This window comes from Meleagris gallopavo, chromosome 14 (assembly GCF_000146605.3).
Source record: "Meleagris gallopavo isolate NT-WF06-2002-E0010 breed Aviagen turkey brand Nicholas breeding stock chromosome 14, Turkey_5.1, whole genome shotgun sequence".
NCBI classification, from domain to species: Eukaryota; Metazoa; Chordata; class Aves; order Galliformes; family Phasianidae; genus Meleagris; species Meleagris gallopavo.
The window spans coordinates 14,853,710-14,866,895 of NC_015024.2; the positions used below are offsets into that span (position 1 = coordinate 14,853,710).

A 13,186-nucleotide genomic window follows, 5' to 3' on the forward strand; every position below is an offset into this window, starting at 1 on the left:
ATTTTTAATAAATTCTAGATCTATATACATTTGTTCTAGATGGAATGAATCAAATTAACAATTACTTTTCATGTTTGGTTTTGGTTATTTTGTTCCTTTGTTTTTGTTTTATGCATTAAGCCCATGCGTAAAATACACAAGACACTGTCAAGACAAATTGGAATCCTTTTGTCTTTAATTTCCAATCTGAAAAGATTTCAAAGTATTCAACACACAGGAAGTTGGAAAGTATCCTATAGAGAGAAATAATGAATAAATCAATTTGATGTCTTTCCAATCTGACAAAACAAACATTCTGAGCAGAGGTTTTCAGGGGACAAAAATCACATTTTCATCTTTTCCTTATACGTGTTAATTTATGCTTTACGTATTTAGAAAGTAGTAGATTTGAAACTTTAAAGCCTGCTGTTACATCTCTCCACAAGCATTGTTCATGCAACACATCGTGATGCCCTGGTAGATTTAAGTACGATGAATGATGTACTTGCAGTTACTACATTTCCTAGTTTACTATGGGATGTTCTTCACTGAAGGTTTTTTTTTCCCCCCCACCACAGATGGACATCTCCCTCTAAACCACAGCTCTGACCTGTGACCTGTGGTCTTAGGACATCTGGCTCTGCTGCCTTGCAAGAACATCCAGCACTTTGAAATATACTTCAGTCAGTGAAACCAATTGTACCCAACTAAGCCACAATCTCTTAATACAGAGCAAAATAGAGCAGCAAGAAACTACCTCTTTCAGGGCTCAAGAAGTGGAAACCAGCAAGATGAAGTTTCTAGAATATCACTGTCCTCCACCTAATTCCATAGAAAATATTTCTTCCAAGCATGCCATGTGTGGAATCAGTTCTGAGCCCAGCTGCTCATCCTGTGATGCTATTGAATGAAAGGGGAAGGAAAAAAGGACTCTAATGTAAAGGACAGCTGACTACAAGATCAGATGCTGATAAAGCCAGTCATACGAGCCAGGATTTCAGTTTGGATGTTGTATTTAGTCTTGTTTGCATCAAAAAAACATGATTCGATGGTATTTTTGACTCTTGAACAGACAGTCCTTTTCCCCTTAGCTGCTTCTCACAAAAAACTCTCAGGCCATTCCCATTTTGAAACCCATATCATTATCTGGATTTTCTCATGAGGCAGATAAAAATATAGATATAATAAAAACTAGAATCACTATATATGAAAGAGATCAATGACTTTCCTGCCTGTTAAAAGTCAGAGAAGAATAAAAGACTCTTTTATAAATACAAGTAAACAATACTTCATAAAAAAAAAACAACCAGAATTCAATATATTAAAAGAAAAAAAGAAAAAGAATGCCTTCAAAGATCTTCTTCCAACAATCAATAGTTTCTTTAAGCTTTTCAAAAATTCCTCCTTGACCTTGAACATCCCTGCATGTATTCCTCTGTTACCTCTCCCTCCTACCTGCCAGTGGAATCACATAGGCCAACATCAGATAGCCTCAGAGAGGCCATCACCAACGGCACAGCACAGACAGCTGTGCTGTAGTTGTTCTCATGGCTACCACCACCTTTGCCATACTGGCTCAATCTGCAGCTTTTGATGCAAAAAAATCAAAGAAGCTAGTAATAACAATTCATACCAGAAGTAGACTCTTCATCCTTAACATAGTTTCTATTGCTGGTGATCAGCAGATAGTAGAGAAGTGGAGACAGGTTCTGCTCTCCCTTCCTTGAACAGCCCACAGGCATTCAGATAATCCCTTCTTCTCTCCATTAATTATGCAGGATGATTAGGAGAGACGTAGAGGTGCTGCAGGCTTGGCTGCCAACAGTCTGCAGTGACAGTCAGAGTTCTTGTCCTCCACAGACACAACCATTGACACTAACAGCATGCCAGAACACCTCCAGGAAATTAGCTCTTGGAGAGGAGCAGATGGCTTGAACTGAATCCAAGTGAGGCTGAAGTGAACGAATCCAAACACAGCCAAAATGCAGGTCCAGAATAAGGATCTTGGAAACAACTCATGGAAACATCATCTTTCCTTTGTGGACAAGCACTCTGTCCACATTTGCCAAAGCTGTGCCTTGTGTCTGACACTTGGCAAACTCCAGCTGCTTGGGGTGCATCATTAGTCCCTGAACATGTCACTTCTGGGAAGTATTATAATAACTCAATGTGTCTTGAAACTCAACTTGGGAATGGTACACCAACTCCAGCTGGTTGGGAATGGGGAACAACTGCTTTTTCTATGGCTCAAGTAGCCAAGGGCATATCTGATTTGCACTCAAGTCTTTCCCAGAGCTCTCTGTCAGCATCTGATGCCAGCATAGGGCCCTGCTCCCATTTTTCAGAGCAATTAGTGTCTTAAGACCCAGCTACATCAAAGATAGAATTTTCATCCGTGGACACCCATGGTAACAGTACTCCTATGAGAGGTCATAAAGCTCAGAGCAAAGTTTTGAGGAGAGCTGTGAAGAAAATATGCCTTTTTTTGTCAATAGCTCTGGAGTAATTTTCTTATGGAGATGAGGTAAATCTAGACTGCGGAACACTTCAGACATGATTTCTTTGGGGTGGGCTTATTTCATAATTTAATTGTACCAATCAGATGACTGTTACATTCCCAAACTTTTCTCAATTTTCTCATCTGTTACTGATAAACTGCCACAGTTTTCCACTCCCACGTCGAGAACTGGAAGAGGCTTTGTGAAGTCCAGTGAGGCTGTGAATGCCCACTCCCTGGAAGTATTCCAGGCCAGTGTGGTTGAGGCTTTGAACAGAAGCTGCCCCTGCCTATAGCAGGAGGGTTGGAATTAAATGGTCTTAATGCTCCTTTCCAGCCCAAACCATTCTATGATTCTAAGTCCACTGGAATCTTAACACCTCAGTCAATCTCGCCCATGTACAAATGCTTCAGCATTTAAATAATACCCTCAAAGGAATTAAGGAAAAGGAAGGTTTATTTGCACTGAAAGAACTTTGGTTTTCCACCTCTCCACCTTCTTAAGACTTACAGAGAGACATTCTTTTGCAGATGGGCATGATACACCACTAGTGTGCCAAGCTTCAGGAATTATTTCACAAGGCTGTGGCTTCAACCATTCTCCTGCTTTGTTGTTCCCCTCCGCAGAACTCTCCTCTCCTGCTCATGTTTTTCAGCACTGAGCCCTGTTAGTGCTGAGATTATCTTCTTGTTCCCACCAATCTCTCTGGCATCAGTTGTTAAAACACAGTCAGAGCAGCACAGGCAACCCCTCACATCCATCATATTCTGCCCCTGCACAGACAAGATTAAAGACCTCTCAGTAATTAAAGATGGAAGGATGTCATTGAGAGGTACAGGCGAGCCAGGGAAGGTGGGTTATCCAAGTGACACATCTATGATTCTCTCCTCTTTTCTGACCCCTTGTTCTGAAGGCTAGTGTTTTGTAAATCAAGATTAATGAGAAGAACAGCACTTAAGTGCACCTGATCATAAATCTGGGAGAGTTAGTACACTCTCTGACAAGATTAATATATTTTATATCTGACACTGTCTGTATAATGCTCTGCGTTCAATTTATTACCATCCCAGACCTGAAAGTGGAGCATGTATTTACTTGCAGTGCCACTTGCGCTTTGTGCAGAGCATCTCATGGACAACCTGATATTCATTTTCATCCCTCTTGAGGTTATCTTTGTTATGAAAAAGAAAATTTTTTTTTATTTTTATATAATTCTAGCATAATTATACACATAATATATCTGCAAAAAGCCACTGATGACTACTGCTGTTAGTCAGGCTGGGAGGACAACAGGTGCAGAATTTTTTAAGAAAACATATCAGTAAATGCCAATTCACCTAAATCAAAACATTTTGTAGATAAATGGTGATGTAAAAACCTGTTACTTTAGAAAAAAACCCTGCAATCTGTTTAAGTTACTTTTTAAAATTTGTTTCTACTTGAAATGGACTGCTTGCTTTCTCTGAAATTTAAAGTGATCAGCAGATAATTCTTCTAAATTTAAAGAGGTTCTGTTCAAACTGCAGTGACCACAATTTACTGAAACATTTTTCTTTTTCCTCCTCTGAAATTCCCATGGCTGATGAATTAAAATTGTTGAGATTTTTGTGGATCTTTTTCACCTAATTTGGGACAACAATATTTTTCAGATCTCAAATTCCTTACAGTTTAGGAAAACAACCTCCATTCAGCCATAACCAATGCCCAAACTCTACAAGGAGACAAAACCCACCTGGGACAGTTCCTTAGCAGGTCTTCAGGCATCAAGAAGTTCTTGACCATTGTCAGAGAAGACACTGATGAATTATTTCTCGATTTATCTCCTTGGTGGGCTAAAACCACCTAGGATTGGCTTTAGACACTGCAGATTAAATCCTTTTGCGCAATGGCTGCTTCAAGAACTGCAACAATTCGTTACAAAACTATCAAAAATAATACAATCCAACAGATCCCACATAGTGGGCAAGGAGAAATAGGACTTAGTCTTGTGGAAGGAACTCCTCATCTGTCACTTCCTCCCCATTTACTTCCCTGTCTTGCTCCTGTCAGTCCAGCAAACCACCCCAGGCACGATAGGGAAAGGAAGGGCTGTTGGCACACCTCCTCCCACAACCATTCCCTCCCTCCAGGACTCTCACAATCATACATGCCATACAAACAGCTCTTGTCCCCTCCTGAATCAAATTCAGAACCAGCAGAGGTCCCCAACTTTTATTCCTTCGGGGAGAAACATACGGGCATAGATCATCGAGCTTTCAAAAAGCTCTTCTAATTCACATCAGAAGTTCAATGGCTTCCAGGCTGACATATGCCACAAGAAATATGTGCATGATAGAAGCTGACTGCGCCACCCAAGTTTCTCTCTCAAGACTCATCCCTGTTCACAGCTCCCGTCCTTACTTTGATTCCCCTGCACACGCAGCCATGCTCCACACCAGTTCCTGCCCTCTGCCACAACATTTCCTAAGTCGGCACCCTACCAAAAGTTTGCTTCCTATTATAATTTCTTGCTCTTCGGTACCACTGTCACCTCCTCCCACGGCACCATATGTTCCCTATCTCTTCCCTGCTGAGCACCCTCTGCTTCTGCAATCTGACAGCTGAAGTGACCTCTTCTTCTCGATCCCTTGGTGCTGTGGTCAATGCTCTGCCCTCCAGGAGCCAGACCCACACCTGACAGCCAGGGTAACATTGTGGCCTCACTCCCAGACTTGATTCACTCCATCACCTGGTGCCAGGGGTATATTGGGACACAGAGTCTCTTGTTGTCTGTCGCTTAACGCAGGGCCTCACCAGCACCACCAAAAGGCTTCCAATGCTGGATGAGCTCTCAAAGAGATTACAAGTTCAGGATCTTTCCTGTCAGTAAAACCACATGCTCCCTGTACGTGCCTATGTCTAACCCAAAGCAAAGTCAAGTCTTCTAATCTTCCCTGCTATAAAACACCCAGCAATCAGAGCCTTATTAGCAGATAATGATTTACTTTCTACCCACCAGCTATTTGCAAAGATCATCCACTCTCCCTGTCTGAAGTACCATCAGGGTTTCTCCATAACTCTGCTCCATTTATCAATATAGGGATTTACACTGTAAACAGGACAGCTGCATTATTGAGTCTAATTATACCCTGAGAAGACAAAGCACCGTGTGCCCACACACTGTACTGGAATTAGAAGTCTAGGTAGAACAGAAGAGAGGCTTTTAATTAAACAATGTCAGTTATCTTTCACAGAAAGCCTACAATTTAATTTAAACACACAAGAGGAGGAGCAGTAAGTCAAGCATCTTCCCCATCTTGTGAACTTCAGGCCCAGCAACTGCCAAACACAGCACCATCATTTCTGCCCACCTGCCTCACATTTAGAAGTACTTTTTTGGGGGAGAGAGGAGGGCTTTTTTTCCTTCAATTAGGAGCAAGAAAAAGATTGTAGTGACTCCATAGCATGTCAGATTTAATCAGCATAAGACCCCATCACATGTTGGTGGTGTGTGTGGCAGCAGTTTTTAATAAAGGATTACAGAATGCACCTGCTGTGGCTGAAATATTGCAAGCTTTTCCCAGCTCCAGGAGGCCTGCATTAGGTCACATTAGACTCCAGCATTTATAACTTATCAACCTTTGGAGTTGGGATGCAATTTGAAGCACTGCGATGATGCCAGCTGATTTCATTTGCCAAAAAAATGATCAGGTTGTTTGCACGAAACTAGATAAGTGTTTGTCTCAATGGCTGTTCCAGAGATGGGCAGGAATTCTTTGTCCCAGACAACGCTTTGTTTTGTTCCCAGATGTCATTGGATAATGACTTCTATGCCAACAAGTTAATTGCAAGAGCAAAGCAATGCAAAAAATATTCAGATCTATAGTCACGTCTCCTACAATTGCTTCTAATTTAATGTAATGAGCTCAGCCTTTTACAGAGAAAGCTTGCTGGTGCAGCAGAAGATAAACATTCAGGATAGCCATCCCACAGCCAGGTGGTTTTCAAATTCTCCCCTTTGCTTACCTTACTCCTCGCTTGCACCACTTGCAGGAGATGAGACGTGGGGTCATTCACTTCCTCCATCAGATCAGTGCACCCCAAAGCTCACAGCACGTGCCTCTGACTGGTGCTGGGATGGGGAGGACGCTGTGCTCCCACCAGCTGAAGCAGCCTTAGGTTGTGTGGGCAGTCGGGGTTACCAGAGCAGATGACGCACCTGTGTGCTCTCCTATAGGCCTGAGGAGCCTCTTACTCGTGAATCTGTTTCATTGCCTAGTTTTGAGGTCATTTTAATGAAGAAAAGCTTGTCATAGACCATAATTGGCACATGCAGCTCCCCAGCTCCGTTCAGCAGCCCTTACAAATACCATGATACCAACAAAAGAGCAATTAAACAGACCACTTCACTTGAGCATTCTGAACTCAGGGGCTGCGGAGTTGTACCTTGTGCCTGTCCAAAAATGCCTGGGAAACACACATCTTTGGAATGTTAGATATCTCCTTGTGACTGAATCACTTGTCAGCTCATTGCTTGCAGCTGCCAGTGTCGACCAGACTATTTACTATGTCCAAGCCATTCCCATTCTAATAGTGCACAATAGAAGAGAAAGGCATACTAGAAATACACAGAGCAGTGACAAGTGTTAATAGGGCTGCTATCCTGCTTTGAAGCAATTCTATTAACACATTATACTGCAGCTGAGGGTAATTATTTCCAAAGGAAATCGGTTTTGCGACCATGACCCATAGTAGACTCTCATAATGGTGATTAAATTCACATGTGACTAATATGCATAAGACATTAACAGAAGTTTGAGGATTTATTAAGATTTGCAGACATCTGCAGAGCCACAGAAGATAGTCTCCTTGAGGTGGAGAAGCAAAACAAAGCCTATGTTGGCCTATCAATTACAGATTTTCAGTAGTATGTCTTAGCGTGGCACCTCTGCAGATGTAACATTTCATTCAGCGAGGCAATGAAAATAAAAGAGTTCTTTCTGCTTATAATTTGTTATAAAATATTTCATCTTCAGTTAACACAACTTCAATCTACCACTGGAGATGAAGCTAGTTTGGAAGAGGAAGGAAATAAATACGGAGCACTTAGATTCACAGCATCTTGTCTGTCATGGTCTTGTTCCTTACTGCACCATGACGGCAGCCCAAGGCTCAGCCTCTCAGTACTTCCCTGGCACATGAATGAGCAAGGCAGTGGTAGATATGGCATATCCTTTCCCTAGTAGCATTCCACTGACTAAGCTAGTGCTGGAGTTTTCAGAGCCAGGAAAGATTGCTGCTGCTGCAAAATCCCCACTTCTGTCTCCCCACAGACAGACTCAGGATTGCATTCTGTCTGCACTTACTGCAGTCCATATCAGTCTCATCATGGAGTAGCAGAGGGCAAACAGCTGAAGTGATAATGCAGGTTATTCCGTGCCTGCTGCAGCATTAGAACATAAAAGCCTTTCCAGCTTCATAAAATAAATCCTTCTACAGTTTTCCACCGTGACTTGTTATGATCTCTACGGGTAAACGAGAGCAATGCCATCAAAGTAACAGCTTCCCACACGCTCTGAGGTCTGCTGTGCCATGTCAGCATGGCATCTGGCTGCAACTGGGGAGCATTTGGCAGACCTTGAGCTGCGCTTGATGGGAAGCGATGCTGCAGCACCCGCGTGCAGGAACCAACCAGGAACACTGCTACAAAGAGCTTCCCCTGCTGCACAACACCATGAATGCACTTGAAGAATAACATGCTATTTTGAAAGGAAAAAAGTTATTGGCTACTTTTGTCCACGAAACAGCAGTGCAGGAGACTTGAACAAATCTCTCTCCACTTTCTTTTCAATGACTTCATAACACACATAAGAGAGGAAGGGAAAAGAGGGCAGAAGTGAGGAAAATTTGGATCTACGTTGTGGGTAGAATGAGTGTAAACATAGCTTTTACCACCCAGCCAAGTCTTCGACTGCACATCCCATCATTCCTCGTGGCTGTAGCACACAGTCAATATTTGACAGGCAAGTTGGCAAAGCTCTTCACATCTTCCATCCCCGACTTACTGAGCACAGATCAGAGCTGCAGACAGCCGGGCAGCGCTGCGGTCTGTTTCTCCCTTGGCCCTGTGCCACAGGGATGGAACAGGAATGGCCGATGTTTCTTAGCCCGCACTTTCATAGGCAGCAGGGCAGAGAGAGATGTAATTGCTTTCAAACATTGATTGAAATCCTGTCAGCTCCATCATTCACACAGACGCTCTACTTGATAAATGCGTGCACTGAGACGGACACTGTATTTAAAGGACTGTCTGTACTTCACCGTTTTGTCATTCTCTGGGTGCGACACAGTTTGCAAGTGGATCTTACACTCATTGCAGGACTCTGATTAACTGCAGGACCAAACCCAGCACTTCTCCCAGGCAGGTGACACCTCCTCCCTTACTCTCCTGTTTGGCCACTCCCCGAAATCAACTGAAACAAGTGATATTGAATGGGCTAAGACTTGGGAAGGAGCCAGTTTTGTTGGTGCGGAGGAAGGTGGTTTGCTATGAATTAACTCTTTTGGGAAAGGGCTTTCTGAAACTTTAAGGAGAAAGAAAGGAAAATATTCCATCCATTCATACGGTCCTGCACTGGGAATTAGAACACTGCTAGTACAACTGTAACAGAGGGCTTCTGAAGGACAGTGTTCTTCAGGTGCTTCCTAGAATAAAAGTGACATTTAATAAGCAATTTCTCCATCATACATCAGGACTTTTATGGACTTAAGAGAGAAAAATAGAAAAGATTGACCATACTATTCATCAAACATTGATTTTCCCTGAATTTCAGGATAGAGTAGACCATACCTCAGAATGTACTGTGCTATAGCAGAAAAAATTAAGAAGGGAAAGGATTTAGTTTATCGTTTCAGAGGCTATTTATTGAGCAGGGAGAACATCCTTGGCAGGCTCAGCATCGTCATTCCTTCACAAAAAAAAAGAAAAGAACCTCTGGAATCTACAAACCAATCCTTAGATTGACTCTCCTAAGGTAAAAATATGTAACTATTGTTGAAGAGTACAAGCAATGTTCCTGACTCAATTTCAGAGTTCATCTGACAGAAAGTAATTCTAAATACATATGGATCATCAGATCAATGACCTGGGAACATAACTGTGTTGAAATATTCTTGACACAGTGGACATTAATGGCTTGTAAGAGGCCCATAGGGTCTATCCCATCAATGCAGCTGCAGCAATTCAACAGACTGTAGCATATCTGAAATTGCTATCAGCCCATTAAACCATAGGTCTGCAAATGTACATCTCTCTAAAGGAGGAGCAAAGTCTGATTTAGTCTGGCAGACTGAAACAGCCTCATCAGAGCTATTAACTAAAACCCCTTCAGAGGTGCTTATGGGGGCCCACTCCTTTTACACATCCTTGACTACAGAACTCCAGTGTGATGCTTGAATGGACAGACCAAGAAATGAATTATGAAATAGCATCAACTCAAAACACAACCTCCCCACACAGCCAAACCAAACTTCTCAATTCATGATCATCAGGACATTTTCCCAAAGGGATAATGTCCACAAGGGCCTGAACTTGTTGTATCATTGCTCATTACCAGAATTTTGCTCTGATGTAGAGTACAGCTGTGTTCGGCTTGGCCAAGACTCCTTCATGAGCCAGGAGCAAAGACCGGCAGCTATAGCTTTCTGTTTTCATTCAGTTTGAGCACATCATTTTCTGCTGCTTCTCCTTTTCTCCCTGCTGTTCCAAACACTCCTTTTTTTCTTGCCTCTGCCCTTGCCAGTGTTTGACATTCTTGGTGGATGGAGCAGAGGAATGAAGCCAGAAAGGCAGATACTTGGGAAAGGAGTGGCCAAAGCTATGAGCAGTCACTGTACTGACTGCAGCTTGCTGCACTGGGATCCACAAGAGCTACACCAACTCATGTGAGACCTATCTCAGCAGCCAGTCACTTGCCCCCTCCTCATTCACAGAACTCCATTTCTCATCACTGCTTGTCAGAAAAGGATCCCAGGGTAATGAACTGCTGTTGTGGTGAGGAAGATAAGCTAGTGGGTGAATAAATGGAGAAAGGGCATGAGGCAACAAAGGCATGACCTTTAGAACCAGAGTTCCAGACAATTCACATTAAGAGTGCTTCTCTGCAAATATTTTTGGATGAAACTTTTCTAAAATGAAAACTAAAATATTGAAGCATTCACCATCAATAAGCATACTGTGTCACAAGTGCAGTTCTATGAACAGTTATGAAAGATACTATAAACAGCTCAGCATTTCTTCTTTGTGCATCAACTCCAGCATTCCAAAACTATTTTATTGCTAGGCTTAATTTTCAGTTGGAGAGGGTGAGGCAGAAGAAAAGAAAAACAAGAAAAAACTCATAATAAAAAAATGCAAATATTTATGTCCTTCACAAAAGAAAGCACCATTTTTGGCAGGGTTATCCCAATCTAATTAAAAACTGTGCTTGTCACATCTTCGAAAATTAACTGTCTTCACACAGGGTAAGTGCTGTCATTTGAAGAGGTCACAATGTTGAAGAGTAAACAAGAAAAAATATTAATTCCTTTTCTAAGTACCAAGCTCTACCAGCCCAATTAAAAAGCAAAAATTAGCGTCCTAAAGTGAGTCAGAGATGTTTCCCACTTGCAGAGCAGAAATCTATGTGTTTAAGGGAGCAACAAAGCACATTAGGGAAAGAGGCAGAAGGCACAGAATGAATAATATAAAAGATGAGAAGCAAGATTTTATGCAAATGTATTATGAATATCAATGCACCCTAACACTAGAACAGTGAGAGTATCTTTATAGTGGAAACTGGGGGATTGACTTTCTTGTCATTCACTGCCAAAAATCAATGCAAAGCATCCTTTTCTCATGACGCTGTTACAATTCATAAATTATTAACCTGAGTCTTTTGTAAAAAGTTCCTGTTTACAAGGTTACTCTGTAAGTTAAAATGTTTGTTTCCCATCAGGCCCCTACTGTAAAGCATCTGTGGGTAGATTTACATGATGAAGTTGATAGATTTGTATTTTGACAGTACATCTGTCATCTTCGCTTCATGTGTCAAGAGGTCAGGTGTGCACTTGGTAGTATCAGGTGGCTCATTAGTGTCCTGTGGGATACACTACCTTGTCTGCTTTACTTTAAGTGACAAAAAATGTTATTTTTAGCCCTTCCTGCAAAGAATTCACACCCCTTTTGTGATTGTTTATATTTTCCTACCGTCAGAAGATCAGAAAGAATTTGCAGTACATACACAGAGAGGAACGTGTAGAGGCACAGCACCATGTGAAAGAAAAGCTCAGTTCCTCTGCTCCTTCACACTTGCCCCATCAATCTGCTTTGCTAGGGGTGCAAGTGCCCTTGTGGCTTGTGAAATACAGGACTGGCGTACGTATTTAGGCACTCAGCACTGCTGTGTTACAACCTGTACAATCTCCAACAAATAAAGATTATGGCTGATCAGCCATCAGCAGCAAGCCATTGAATATTTATGCTCTCTACAGAGGTAGGGCCTAACCCATAGGCTGTGAAATCACAGAATCACAGAATGGCCCGAGTTGGAAGGGACCTCAAGGATCATGAATCTCCAACCCCCCTGCCACACGCAGGGCCACCAACCTCCCCATTTAATACTAGATCAGGCTGCCCAGGGCCCCACTCCAACCTGGCCTTGAACACCTCCAGGGATGGGCATCCACAACCTCTCTGCGCAGCCTGTTCGAAATGAAATGGTCCAAAGTAGAATGAAGTTGCCTTGCCAAAGACTAGTTGAAAGTTGCAGTGCCATTCCTTTACTCTCCTTGCAACATTCCACGTGGATTTGTTAATCCTTCTGTTGTCTGTGGGCACATTTTCAAAAGATAGACTAGAGAACATTGTGCATTCATCTAGACCAGTGTGAACTCATCGTCTTGAAGAGTTTCATATGGAAGCAAGTGAGGGCAGAGTCTAGTCCTGCGAATGCTAGCATTCTTTCACAAAGCACCGATTTTATTTTGCAAGGACTTAGAGTAATGTATTTTGCATTGATTTTACCACTGTAGTAGATTGCTTTTCAGGCCAATTAATTTAAAGGGTAAGCAAACAGCTGACGGTTTTGCTTGCAAATCACTTGTTCTAGTGAATTTTAAGCAATGGGCTTATTTGTTAAAAACACAGTAAAAGAAAATAATTATCATGCTTCTGTAAACTGGAGTTATTCAAAGCATGAGCTTGGACGGATCTACATCCTATTATACAGCAGATAAATTGATTGCATACACAATTTTTTATAATCTTTTAGGCTACTTTTCCACTGTTGCAACATTCCTCACCTCCTTCTAATGGTAGCTGATGGGTGACATTTTTGATGCTCCATTCAAGTGCAGGAAAATTACTTTTCCAATTATTGCAAATCTCTTCAGTCTCAGGAATAGAAAGGCTACAGGTCAACCATCCTTGAAAATGCCATCAAGTAATAATCCTCTATATAGATAACATAGAGTATCTTGAGGTGAAGTTATCCTACCAACATTACCTCGTTACTCTTCTAGCTCCATGTAGAGATTATTTGTGCAATAAGATGGAGCTTGCCCCTCTTTTTGCTTTCTTTTCACACCCAAACCAATCTTTCCTCAGAAGACTGAGCAAAAAGATTCCTGGCTGGAAGGCATTTATGCAAAAAAAAAACTCCTTGATGATTCAAATTAAGAAAATTTAAAAT

The 13,186-nt window shown here is 41.9% G+C and overlaps 2 long non-coding RNA genes across 2 annotated transcripts in view; one reads left to right on the forward strand and one right to left on the reverse strand.

Moving 5' to 3' along the window:
- Nucleotides 1-1,270, forward strand: part of LOC104913194 — a 9,822-nt gene extending 8,552 nt beyond the window's left edge. Inside the window, exon 3 of the long non-coding RNA XR_004161336.1 lies at nt 558-1,270. This is a non-coding gene — a long non-coding RNA (uncharacterized LOC104913194). The remainder of the gene's footprint in view (nt 1-557) is intronic.
- Nucleotides 1,271-1,279: 9 nt separating this feature from the next.
- LOC109369964 lies at nt 1,280-7,095 on the reverse strand. The gene is made up of 3 exons (XR_002119666.1): nt 6,483-7,095; nt 4,210-4,378; nt 1,280-3,250 (listed from the first exon to the last, which is right to left on the reverse strand). It is a non-coding gene; the product is annotated as an uncharacterized LOC109369964 (long non-coding RNA).
- Nucleotides 7,096-13,186: the final 6,091 nt, after the last annotated feature.